This window comes from Coptis chinensis, chromosome 4 (genome assembly GCF_015680905.1).
Source record: "Coptis chinensis isolate HL-2020 chromosome 4, ASM1568090v1, whole genome shotgun sequence".
Lineage (NCBI taxonomy): Eukaryota > Viridiplantae > Streptophyta > Magnoliopsida > Ranunculales > Ranunculaceae > Coptis > Coptis chinensis.
The window spans coordinates 9,128,427-9,141,504 of record NC_141459.1 but is presented as its reverse complement, the minus strand read 5'-3'; the positions used below and the strand labels follow the sequence as shown (position 1 = coordinate 9,141,504).

General features: G+C 37.9%; 1 long non-coding RNA gene across 1 annotated transcript; it reads left to right on the top strand.

Moving 5' to 3' along the window:
- The first annotated feature begins 3,391 nt into the window (after nucleotides 1-3,391).
- LOC147501715 (uncharacterized) lies at nucleotides 3,392-10,202 on the top strand. The gene is made up of 3 exons (XR_015219857.1): nucleotides 3,392-3,841; nucleotides 3,936-3,999; nucleotides 9,941-10,202. It is a non-coding gene; the product is annotated as an uncharacterized LOC147501715 (long non-coding RNA).
- Nucleotides 10,203-13,078: the final 2,876 nt, after the last annotated feature.

The window sequence follows — 13,078 nt, the reverse complement described above, 5'->3', positions numbered from 1 at the left end:
AAATTTTCTCAAGAATAGTCATTAAAGTTGTTTTCTATCATGTATTAAATGGGGATGTTTGGCTGAAAAGGAGGAAGGTCCAGAGCCATAGCAACTGCTGGCTCGTAAAAAGGGTGGCGGGTGTTACCAATACGGATTGCAAATCCGTTCGGCACGAAACCATCAGTAGGTAGATCCTCCATATGATTGTAAAAATAAGTTGCCAAACCTAAAGAGTATGTCTGCTCATGGTGTAGTATCAAGGAGTTCTAACCAACTCGAGTGATGAAGTCTCTGAAAAGATGTCCATATGCAGGAGAATTCAGCAACGAATGGAAAGATTGTTCAGGAATCATCTTTGGAGATGCCATCGTAGAAGACGTGTGAAGAAAGATACCACCTGTAGACAAAGATAAACAAAAATGAGAATACGATGGAAATGACTAATTAAGACAAATTACATTTATTTATCATAGGAAAATTGCACTATATTTAAAAACTAAAAAGAAAATGACAAAGAATATAAAATTGCAAAATTTAAATTGTGTCATGGGCCCAAGTAACGGCGAGGATGCTTTTGTGAGAGGAATCCATTTATAAGATTCTCGATGTTGTCAATCCGTGCAACAGCCCGTTGCAACATTTCGCTATGTGTATGTGTAAGCACAAAAATGTGTACCTAAGTCTATGCAATTGATTTTAGAGTCGCCACTAACTTTATTAAGGAAAAGTTGAGTAAAACCTCTGTGAAGGACTAGCCCTCGAAACTAGATGATTATTGGGTTCGGGAGTCAAGGTACGATGTGGGAAGGTGTTAGGCACCCACAATCGCTGGTAAAACCAAAATTTTACTTCTATTGAGGTGTAACGGTTAAGATAGCGCATCGGAAGAAAAAGCTTGAAAAATTAATCTATCAAGTTGGATGATCCTCACTAAATTATAAAAAACTAATAACTATATGCTATAATAAAACTAAAAAATAACCTAATATGCAATGCTAAAGGAAATAAAAAGAAAAAGGAAAGATGTCACCGGGTTTGGAATGTTGCCTCATACTTGATTGTAGATTGATTGATTGATTGATGATAAACTTGATCTTGAATTGACAACCGGTGATTTTTGATTTGAACAGGTGATTTGAGGAAAAAAACAACTTTTGGTGAAAAGAAGTTTCTACTCAAGATCGACAAGAAGAAAAGAAGGATAAAATGAAGAACTAGAAGAAAAAATGAAGAACACTAAAGAGAAGAAGGCTATTAGCTCTGAATAACTAGGTCCAGATTATTAACTCCGAATTCCTAGCTCTAGCTTGCTCTAGATTATTTTTTATGGGTGAATGAGACCCATATTTATAGCTTTTTGGGATGGATTTCAATATGGTAATGAGTTTGATCCAATGGCTGAGTATTGATGAAGAAAAATCCAATGGCTTGATCTCTTTCTAGTTGCACCTCCTAAATCTGGCCCTTGATTCAAGAGGTGGGATAAGGGGTGCGATCTTGGCCCTTGATCTTTGGATATTTCAGATGGATTAGGGCAAAAAATCAAGCCCTACACGTCCTTAATGAGCCCATAATCCAGGGTTTCCAAACTTGGCTCCAAAATGGCATATTCTCTAGAATATTCTTGATTTTAGGGATCAAATCAAATCAAACAAAAAAGGAAGGTTCTCTAGGTTTTTGGAGGCTTGAAAATGGGCTATAAACCCTAATGAAAAGGTCCAACTCGAGCTGGATCCACAGCCCACGAGCACAAATCCAAAATCCACAAAAAGGCCCATTTTGACCATATTTTCAATCTTTGCAAATTCCCTTTGACCGGGTCAAAATTAGGCAAACTCTTCTCCACAAAAATTATTCATTAATCCATTAGGAAGGTCCATGAACTCTTAAAAATACCCTTGGGTCGAAATCTTACTCCAAAAATATTGCACTCAACAAAGGCATGCCCAATTTGTGAAAGCGGGATATGGCAAGATTAGGGTTTCCAAAATCAAAAGGAACCTAGGCAAGCTTGTACTCATTTCGAAGGATTTTTCAAGGGGAATTCAAATATGAAATAATCTCATCCAAAGAAAGAGTGGAAAAACGAGATTTGGGCTCCAAAGGGTTCTGGGGGCATTTTGGTCATTTTCAACTCAAAACTTCGAGGAAAGCAACTGAAACTTCACCGTAGCTAGAACATGATGAGGAGAGTCTAAAGACGCTAAAAAGAAGATGAAAAGAAAGAAGTTTGATATAGAAATGAAGACTCTGAAAGCAAATCACCTTATATGATTAAATTTAATTCAAGGCAAAATCATGAATGAATTATGCTTGGGGTGCAAAAATGGGGTGTCTACAGTTGCCCCTCTTTGGCGGAGGTTGCTTGCAACGGAACGGCAAAGCCATGGAGACAAACCATTTTTGTCAAGCTCCAGCCAAAAGATCTCATGCAATTTTTTGAAAATTCATTTGAAAAAATATTTTTTGAAAGAGGGCATTTCCCTAGATATTTGAAATCCTTGATTTTTTTCAAGTTGTTTGTGAGGGCTTAAAACTGATTGAATGTTGGTGGATGCATCGAACGGACTTATACCACGCAACATGGCAACTGGATTATCTGTGGAAGCATCGGACGGACTTATACCACAAGACAAAATATCAATGCTAGCGGAAGCATCAGACGGACTTACACCGCGTAACATGATATTGGTTGATTGAAAAATATTTTCTGAAAAATGATGAACAACTTTTTTGAAATCAAAGGACAAATTTTTTTTGAAATCTAATATTTTCAAATTCATTTTGGAAAACTGGTGAAATTAAATGGATAGATCAATTCATTCATGATTTTGACTTGGATTAAAGATTCTCATATAATGGTGATAACCAAACACCGACGAAATGAAAAGACTCACCGGGAGAGAAAGAGACCCACCATCGGGATAGGAGATTCTAAAGAAGATGGACGAAGACACAGACGAACACTGCTAGGGAAGATAAGAGATGTGCTGGAGATGAAAGATGGATGCTGGGGATGATGATATTCAAATTTAATCAATCAATCAATCAATTACGTTCAAGTACACTTGGGTTGGAAAAGACTGTCACTATGAGTTCAGGCTGATCCATCCGTGAGGCTGTCAGTAAAAACTGACATTGTTTTCGCGAACAATTTTAATATTGCACAAAGAGAGTTACCGAAATGATATTAATGATCAAGTGGTTACCAATAGTGTGGCGGTGAAAACAAAATTTGATGAATATTTTCTCATACTGGAGGGTAAGAACCCCATGGTACTAATATTTATCATTTTTTTTATTTTTGAAAAGTTTTTGGAATTTTTTTTTTTTTTGTCAAACTTGGTCAACTGTCAAAACTGGTCAAAACCGGGTCAACTGGTGAGAACCGGGTCAAACAGCTCAAACCCGGGTCAGTCTAGACCAACCGGGTCAACCTGGGCCAACCGGATCAAACGGGTCCAAAACTGGTTGAACAGGACCGAATGATAAAAAAGGTTAGGGGCACCGACTTCCAATTCTGGTGCTTGCACCGAATCATTCTTTTGGGAAACAGTTGTTGGTTTAAAAGGAAGGAATCTTTGAAGAGTCAAATAGTTTTGTCTTTTCTCAAAATCAAATCATTTGTTTCTGAAACCCAAACGAACAGTTTTCTTTTGGAAACAAAATCCACCGACTTCTTAAACAAACAAAGTCACGTGTACTTTCTAATTGGACGGTCCAACCAAACCTATATAAACAGGACCAAAGGAGGAATAAACATACCTTGCCACCGTCCAGTGAAGAATGGGAGAGCCGTACCTTAGATGTCCAGGAGAGAAGAAGCGATGGCACGCCACACAGTACAAACCACGCGATGGTAACGCATTTTTTTTCTTTTTCTTTTCGAACTAACAGTGATTCTTTGGGGCAATCTATAATGGAACCTCACTTATCTTATTCACCAATGGCAGCCTTGCTCTCACGTGTTCTTGGCATTTAGCAACTATAAATCTTGGAGACACTTTCTCGGCAAAGGTTAGACAATTTATTTCTCACTACACATATTACAATGGAGTGAAATATACATGATATGCATGAAAACAATGCAACTATGTTAGCGTGAATAGTTAGAAAAATTGTGGTGTATGCATGCTATGTTAGTAAAACAAGTACATGGTTTAGTTAGGATATATCGGCTTCATAATTTTCTACATGCTTGTAGTGTCATCCTAGATTTTTCATCATAAGCCATCCAAAGCAAACCAAGTTTTTGAAAACAAATCATTTTTTTTTTTTTTTTTTTTTTGGAAATTCATTTTGAAAACAATTTTGAAAACCAATGGAAAACAAAACAAAGTTTTTTTTTTCACAGAATAAGAAATACCACAAATGATTAAATAACAAGTGAAGGTGGGGAAATGAATTACCGACAAGAAGATGAGCATGAAGACGACCATAGGATAGAAGTACGATCAAACTTGGCACCTATGAAGTAAATGATATTCTTGTCCCTTTGATTGCTTGACCTTCACAACGTACTGAACGACACCCAAAAACTTTCTTCCAAAACAGATAGAGCATAAAGCATAGGACCAATCTTCTGGAGACAACTTCTTCATATATCGCAATCACTAGTAGTGAATCCTCCAATGCCTTTGAGTACTTCTCAACTAGGAGATATAGTGGACTTAGAGATCAAGAGTGGACTTTCATAGGACTATAATGTAGGCTTAGGTGATGGGCTCAGAAAGAAGGGATAAGATAAAAAATTATTTTTGGAGTAGAACTTGTCATATAAAGGGAGGAGTAATTGGAATGATAGTAGTGAGATGATGATACAGATCCCAAATCTCAGATGAACGCTGCCCCTTGTTTAGGTTTTCCATTTTGGACCAGTGTCGATCATTTTGTACAACTCTAAGCATTTTGAGCTATAACGGGGTTTTTTTTTTTAACCCCTTGCACTAGGAGTTTTTTTCTTCTTCTATTTTCTGACACCTTCTTGGGATAAATAACATGGGGATAATTGTTTCGTGATCAAAGATAGATGGAATGATGCCCCTAGAATATGACAAGTTCTATAAAAATAGGTATGGGTAATCTATGGGTAGGCTAAAGATTTATTAGGCTTCCTAAAGGATATGGGCTTGTATTGTGGGAAATAAAAGAATAGGCTAAGGCTCAAATGGGCTTCTAATGGTAGCATACGACATTAGGTGGGCTTATGAGGGTAAAAACAAAACGATCAAAGATGGCCTATTCCATCGTCTCTCTAAGATTTCCACTATACTCTTCGTCTTAAAATAACCAAAGTTGGGTAAAAAGTAGTACCTCTTTAATTGGTTGGCATTGGTAGGATTTTCCATGTAGAATCTTCATAGTGAATGGACATTCACTGTTAGGTTCGAACTTTCTGGTTCATTGATTCCACTCTAGTCTGGATTTGCTTGCTCAGCTTTACTTGCAACAATCTGTCTCCATTGGTATATAAGTCCCTGTAGAACATCAATGCCCTCCTTTATATATCTCGGCTCTCAAAATTTTTGATCGTAGATGAACTCCTCTTAGCATTCTGCTTGTTGATGTAGTCAGATTCGAGTCAGCTGACTTCTTTGATAGATAGCTCTCATGTCTTCAATGGATGCAAATGGACGCTAATGATGCAATATGGAGTTTGCCCTCTCCACGGTAGGGTAGCTAGTTGGTTGATTGGCTAAGTAGCCGTTGATTGATGGAATACAGAATATTCCCCTTCTTCAGTAGGGTAGTTGATCAAATGATGTTGTGGAGCTTTGTCCTCTCCAACAAGGGTAAATGCATAATGCTGAATGCTGATGTTGATGTTGGTGATCTTAGACATTTGACAAATCTTCTCAAACATAATCACTGAACTTTCTTCCTCCTCAATCTCTTCTTCTCGGTGAGTGATTCTCTCATCTTCGAACAATGAAAATCATGCACCACCCTAAGATAATAGATTGTCATAGGTATGATCAACACTTCTATGGATTCCTTCAGTAATTTGATCAGGCTTCAACGCTCAGAGGGGATCAAGGTTATACCAATCTGCACATAATGTGGTTCATCTGTGGTGCCAAGGTTGATGGTCTTTGTCTCCACAATGACTAGCGTCTGTCAATCCTCAGATTGCTCATGAGAAAGAATGGACTCAGCAGCTTCATTGTCTATTCCTTCTTCATCATCGGGGGGAGGGGATCATAATAATCTACACAAGTCATTCAATCATCTTGCACTAAGGTAAGTGGGTAAATTATATTCTGTGGGATTTTGAAAACTTTTTTAATTTTTTGTATTTTTGAAAATTTTTAATTTTTTTTGTTTTTTGAAATATCTGGATTTTTTTAGATTTTTGAAATATTTGATTTTTTTGGATTTTTTGAAATATCTGATTTTTTTTTCTTTTTTTTTTTTTTTTTTTTTTCATAAAAGAATAAAACAAACTAATTGAGAGTAGAAAACTTATCTGTGCTAAGCAGCGGACCGGGATCAAATATAGGAGAGAAATTGATTCGGAACCCATCAACCAATGTTGTAGCTCCATGCATGAGTGATGAATTTTCTGAATGATGTGGTTTCTCCATGAGCAACATATCAAACTTCGTGACGTTATGTGATTTGTACGCCACACCCCCTGAGAAGTCAAGTTTCCATCCTGGGTCTAGTGCATGAATGTCATCAAAAACATATGAGTGCCTAGACGTGCCCCTAGCTTGAAAATGATTGTGGTGGTTGAATGGCCATTTCATATGATCATGGTTGGTGGTGTTTCCCAACCTCTCCATTGTCAACTTACTTTGGGTTTGATGGCAGCTAGATCTTGAAGAGACAAACATAGAGTAGTCCCATTCACCAAATACCAATAAGGTCATTAGAAGAATAACCTGCCAGAATATTGCAATGGCAAATGACTTCGATTTTCTTGAGCTCGGCATCTGATCTTCCAAGTGCGAGGAAGATGTAAAGTCTTTGAGACTAGTAGTAAGACGCCCAAAATGCCTATCATTGGAATCCGACTTAGCCATTATAAACTGGTCTTCAGAGACAAGTATTGCAAAAGCATCATTATAGTCCTCTTCCTTGCATTCTAGTGAAGTGATCTTGATTGCAGAAAATGGAATCTTTTTCTTCATAAAAATAGGACGTAACATGTCAAAGAGCTCGATACCATAATCTTCCTCAATCATCTATCGGGATATGTTTTGAGAATCTTGGTCAACCGGTTCAACATAGACTTGGTAGACTTCTCAAGTACCACTTCTTGGACCTCTTGGTCTTCTAACAAACTTGGCTCACAAACCTTCAACCGTCCGAAAGAAGATGGTGAAGCATATACCTTATCTTTGGGCTTATCAAACTCCTTATCTAGAACATGCAACAAAGGTGGAGCCGATAATGGTGTCTTCTTAGTTGGTGATTCAGCAAACAGGGGTGCCACTTTTTCACCCAACGATATAGCCTTGGCCTTGGGCCTTGCTTGTTTTTGTGCCTTGTAATCTTTAATTGCATCTTGAAAATTGAACGGCTTGAAGAGCGACATGGCATTAACCTTGGATGCTTGCTCGAGTGGGGTAATGAATGAGGCCAGACTTTTCTTGACAGGCTCTAATGTGTGAACTTCTCCATTATAGTACGGTAATGGATTTGTCACAACATTTGGAGCACCGAGATGTGATACATCAATTCTCCCTGATTCGATCAAATCTTGTATCGCATGCTTAAGAGCTCCACACTTTTCTGTAGGATGTCCAATAGACTGATGGAAATCACAATGTTTAGAAGCATCATACCAATATGGTGGTGGATTCGAGGAGGCCTAGGCTGCAATGGTGTAACTAGGCCTTCTTTGGATCAAAGCCTTGAGAATGACCGACAATGGGTACGGTAGCTCGCGGAACTGCCTCGTGGCTTAGGGAACCCTATTTTGGTATCCTTGTTGTCTTGGAAGATATGCAATCTGATTGGAAGAAGGATGAGCTGTCACCACTTCTTGGATCTGCGTGTGGTTGAGATCATTTCTTGTGTAACAACAAATGGCGTTGGCTTCTTTGTTGTTCACCGTTACAATGGGAGGCTTCTTCTTCTGCGGGTTAGATCCTGTAGACATTGAGCTGATGGGAGAAATATTGCCAGATGATAACCCATCTTCTATTTGTGATCCAGCGGCAACTAAGGCTTGATATGTCGGATGATAACTAGCACTTAGCCTGGTCGCATACTCTTGGTTCAAACTCTTCATAACCATCCTAATTTGCTCTGTTCCGCGGGCCTATCAATGATTTGGGCGCTTTTGTCCTCCATCTTGTAATGTACTCAGAAAACTTTCATTCGACCTTGCTTCAAAGCTTCAAGTTGCCTTCGCCCATTTGGATGTCGGTGTTGTAAGAGAAGTGAGCTACTGAAAGCATTTACCGATTCGCCAGCCAAGTCTTGATTTTTTATGTTTCAAGATTCATCCACCAAGTAAGGGCTGCACCCTTAAGACTCCTCTGGAATAGTTGAACCATTAGTTCTGGCCCGATTCCCATCGGTTGTAGATAACTTGCATACATACGAATGTGGGCCTTTGGACAGCCGGTTCCCTCATATCGCTCCATCTTTGGAAATTCGAATCCATGTGGTACTCTGATCTGTGGATATGGACACAGATTATCAAGGTCCAGGTCTTCACCTTTCATCTTGGTCATTGCTTCTTTCAATTTCTTAATCTCCTCCATTATGGGGTCAAGCGGTGGTTGGATTGGGTTTTGCACTTGGTATTGGGGGTTCGTGTAGAAAACGCTGGTTGTGGAGTTTGTGGAAAATAGGTTGGGGTTGGTAACATAAATGGGTTGGACATCATGGTTGTAGTTGGAATTTGGTTTGGGCTTTGAAAAGTTTGATGAGTGAACGGTTGAGACATGTAGGTTGTGTTATCCTGAGGAAAAAATTGGGACGAAGTATGGGTTGACATGGGAACATGCAATTGGGTTGATCTATGTGTCGCATATGGAGTGGGTAATGAGGTTGGTAGAATGGTAGGGTTAGGACTAACCATGGGAGGTAGTGTGATACCTGGTTGTTGTGGTTGACCCAGACTTGAAGTTATTGCAAACTTTGACATCATCTTGAGAAACATCTTTTCCATCGCCTTCTCCATCAATTCCTCTTGACTGGTAGGGATTGACGATTCACCAGAATTACTTGTATGTGGACCTCGAATGTTCGCTGATAAAATTTGTCCCTCAGATGGGGGTGCTGGTGGAGAACTTCCTTGTGGCACATACATCTGTGATGAAGGTATAGGTGGCAAAATATAACTCTTGAGAAGAACCGTCCCGTAGATTCTCCATTTGAATCAGTGAGTTAATGGTTGCACGAGATAACCTTAACCCTGGTCTTCTATTCCAACTAGCTTCGGATAAGCCTTCTTCTTTCCTATCTTAACCTGAAACACCTCAAAGAAAATGTAAGTCCGACTCTCTAGGGATGTCCCCAGTCGCCAAAACCGTAAGCACAAAAAATGTGTACCTAAGTCTATGCAATTGATTTTAGAGTCGCCACTAACTTTATTAAGGAAAAGTTGAGTAAAACCTCAGAAGGACTAGCCCTCGAAACTAGATGATTATTGGGTTCGGAGTCAAGGTACGATGTGGGAAGGTGTTAGGCACCCACAATCGCGCTGGTAAAACCAAATTACTTCTATCGAGGTGTAACGTGTTAAGATAGGCAGACGAAGAAAGCTTGAAAAATTAATCTATCAAGTTGGATGATCCTCACTAAATTATAAAAAAACTAATAACTATATGCTATAATAAAACTAAAAAATAACCTAATATGCAATGCTAAAGGAAATAAAAGAAAAAGGAAAGATGTCACCTGGTTTGGAATGTTGCCTCATACTTGATTGTAGATTGATTGATTGATTGATGATAAACTTGATCTTGAATTGACAACTGTGATTTTTGGATTGAAACAGGTGATTTAAGGAAAAAAAAACAACTTTTGGTGAAAAGAAGTTTCTACTCAAGATCGACAAGAAGAAAAGAAGGATAAAATGAAGAACTAGAAGAAAAAATGAAGAACACTAAAAGAAGAAGGCTATTAGCTCTGAATAACTAGGTCCAGATTATTAACTCCGAATTCCTAGCTCTAGCTTGCTCTAGATTATTTTTTTATGGGTGAATGAGACCCATATTTATAGCTTTTTGGGATGGATTTCAATATGGTAATGAGTTTGATCCAATGGTCGAAAGTATTGATGAAGAAAAATCCAATGGCTTGATCTCTTTCTCGTTTGCACCTCCTAAATCCGCCCTTGATTCAAGAGGTGGGATAAGGGGTGCGATCTTGGCCCTTGATCTTTGGATATTTCAGATGGATTAGGGCAAAAAATCAAGCCCTACACGTCCTTAATGAGCCCATAATCCAGGGTTTCCAAACTTGGCTCCAAAATGGCATATTCTCTAGAATATTCTTGATTTTAGGGATCAAATTAAATCAAACAAAAAAGGAAGGTTCTCTAGGTTTTTGGAGGCTTGAAAATGGGCTATAAACCCTAATGAAAAGGTCCAACTCGAGCTGGATCCACAGCCCACGAGCACAAATCCAAAATCCACAAAAAGGCCCATTTTGACCATATTTTCAATGCTGCAAATTCCCTTTGACCGGGTCAAAATTAGGCAAACTCTTCTCCACAAAAATTATTCATTAATCCATTAGGAAGGTCCATGAACTCTTAAAAATACCCTTGGGTCGAAATCTTACTCCAAAAAAATATTGCACTCAACAGTGCGCACAACGGGCTGAAACGGGATATGGCAAGATTAGGGTTTCCAAAATCCAAAAGGAACCTAGGCAAGCTTGTACTCATTTCGAAGGATTTTTCAAGGGGAATTCAAATATGAAATAATCTCATCCAAAGAAAGAGTGGAAAAAACGAGATTTGGGCTCCAAAGGGTTACAGGGGCATTTTGGTCATTTTCAACTCAAAACTCAGAAAGCAACGAAACTTCAGCCGTAGCTAGAACATGATGAGGAGAGTCTAAAGACGCTAAAAGAAGATGAAAAGAAAGAAGTTTGATATAGAAATGAAGACTCTAGAAAGCAAATCACCTTATATGATTAAATTTAATTCAAGGCAAAATCATGAATGAATTATGCTTGGGGTGCAAAAATGGGGTGTCTACAGTATGGTAAATCTCGGCGTGGTTCTCCATTATGAGAGTGTGATTTGCCATGAACTGGTTGTGGCTGTGCAAGAATTATACTTGTTCCTCTTTTTGTATTGTCCGCAGGTCGTGAAATTCAAGAAGACTGGTGATGATAATGTTCTGACATTTGTATAATGTCATCAGTCCTTGGTGAATTAAATGAAGGCTTTCCATAGGATTAACTATGTTGCATAATGCATTTTCAGTGAAAATGTTGTCCGCGGAACAAGCTTCGTCGGTTTCTGCACCTACATGGTTCTTAGCAACGTCGGGATTCCAGAAACCGTTCCTACAAACTGAGTGAATGGTGAGAATGTTAGCTGTTCTGAGAGGTGTATTAGGAGCAGTAATAGAAAACTCCCAACACATCATAGTAAGTGTCACAATGGTTGGCAAAGGAGCTGCCTTTTTCCTGGCACGTGCGATAGCGTTCCAGAAAATTTAATAATGCAAAAATCATTGCAGTTAGTTTGCAAGATCCAGAGTAGATGGAGGAGGGATTTTGTTATTTCGAAACTCTTAGATGTGCCGAGCACATTATGAGCTCGCCATTGGATCACAGATAATTGGTTTCTTTGCAAGGATCGCTGATAAACAATATAGTTTTTCCGGTTGTATTCGCCGTAAAGGATAGTTGCAAATATCAGATGCCTGATATTGTCGAAAGGTGAATCCTGAAGGTGTACTCCTTGGTTTGTAATGGGAATTTGAAGTACTTCGGAGATGATTTCCATAGTCAATTCACACTCGCATCCGTTTGCACGGACAAAGAATTGTCCGTTTTGGAAATAACTGTGTTTATAGAATAGCAGGATCAATTCTCTAGAATAAAATGTCTGCTTATGGTGTAGTAGAGGGTACCATCATCGATGTAAAATTTCTGTGTCAAAAAATGGATGAAAAAGGCCATTTTGGAAATTTTCCATAAAATTTTGCTCGAGCACGAAAATTTGAGTGAGGGGCCATTAAAGATGGATTGGTGAAGAAAATTTAGTGGAAAAAGGGAAGTTGGATTTATAGAGGTGTCTATCCTTGTTATAAATAGGCACCAATCCGAAGATGTAGAAAATACAAATCGAGGTGTCACAGGGTAGTTAGATCATGTGTATTTTCTAAAATATGGTGCAAACGTTGATGTAGTGTGGATGAGAAGAATGGGGCATGTGACTAAAAGGAGTTTTTTTTTTTTTTTTTTTTTTTTTTTTTAACGTAAATAAATAGCGTAAGTAGAAAGACAAGGAAGATGTAAATATAATATTACAATAAGATGTAAGAACATACAGAGATGTGAAAACACATCCAAATGACACTGGTAATAAAATACAAACTTAAATATTAGATAAGACAATATGCCACATTAACAATATTACTATAATAAAATAACCGAGCATGAAGACTTGAGTAGCATATTCAATTTGCTGCTGCTCAAACTTTTCTAGTGCATCATGAAGTTTGAAATTTGTAGCGAACTAAAAAACGATATTTAGAATAAGAAGTGTACAGGGAAGAAGATGAAGGGATCGAAGTGAATGTGAAGGATGTGTTGAACTTATTTATAGAAAGAAAAATTAGCCGTTTTCTGACCGTTTTTTGATGTGATTTCATGACCATTTTCTGACCGTTTTTAGTGCATTTTCATGATGGTAAAATTTGTCGTTAAGTGTGACGCCTAATATATATATATATATATATATATATATATATATATATATATATATATATATATTATTAATATTATTATATATGTTTCTACCTATATAATATAATATTGGAGATAACTAATATACTATTTGACAAGGTAGAAATTTTGGAAAATGTAGGAAATAACAGACATCTTAGGTTGGAAAATTAAAATGCAAACACGTGAATAAAATATCCGACATAATTAATATACAAGAACAGGA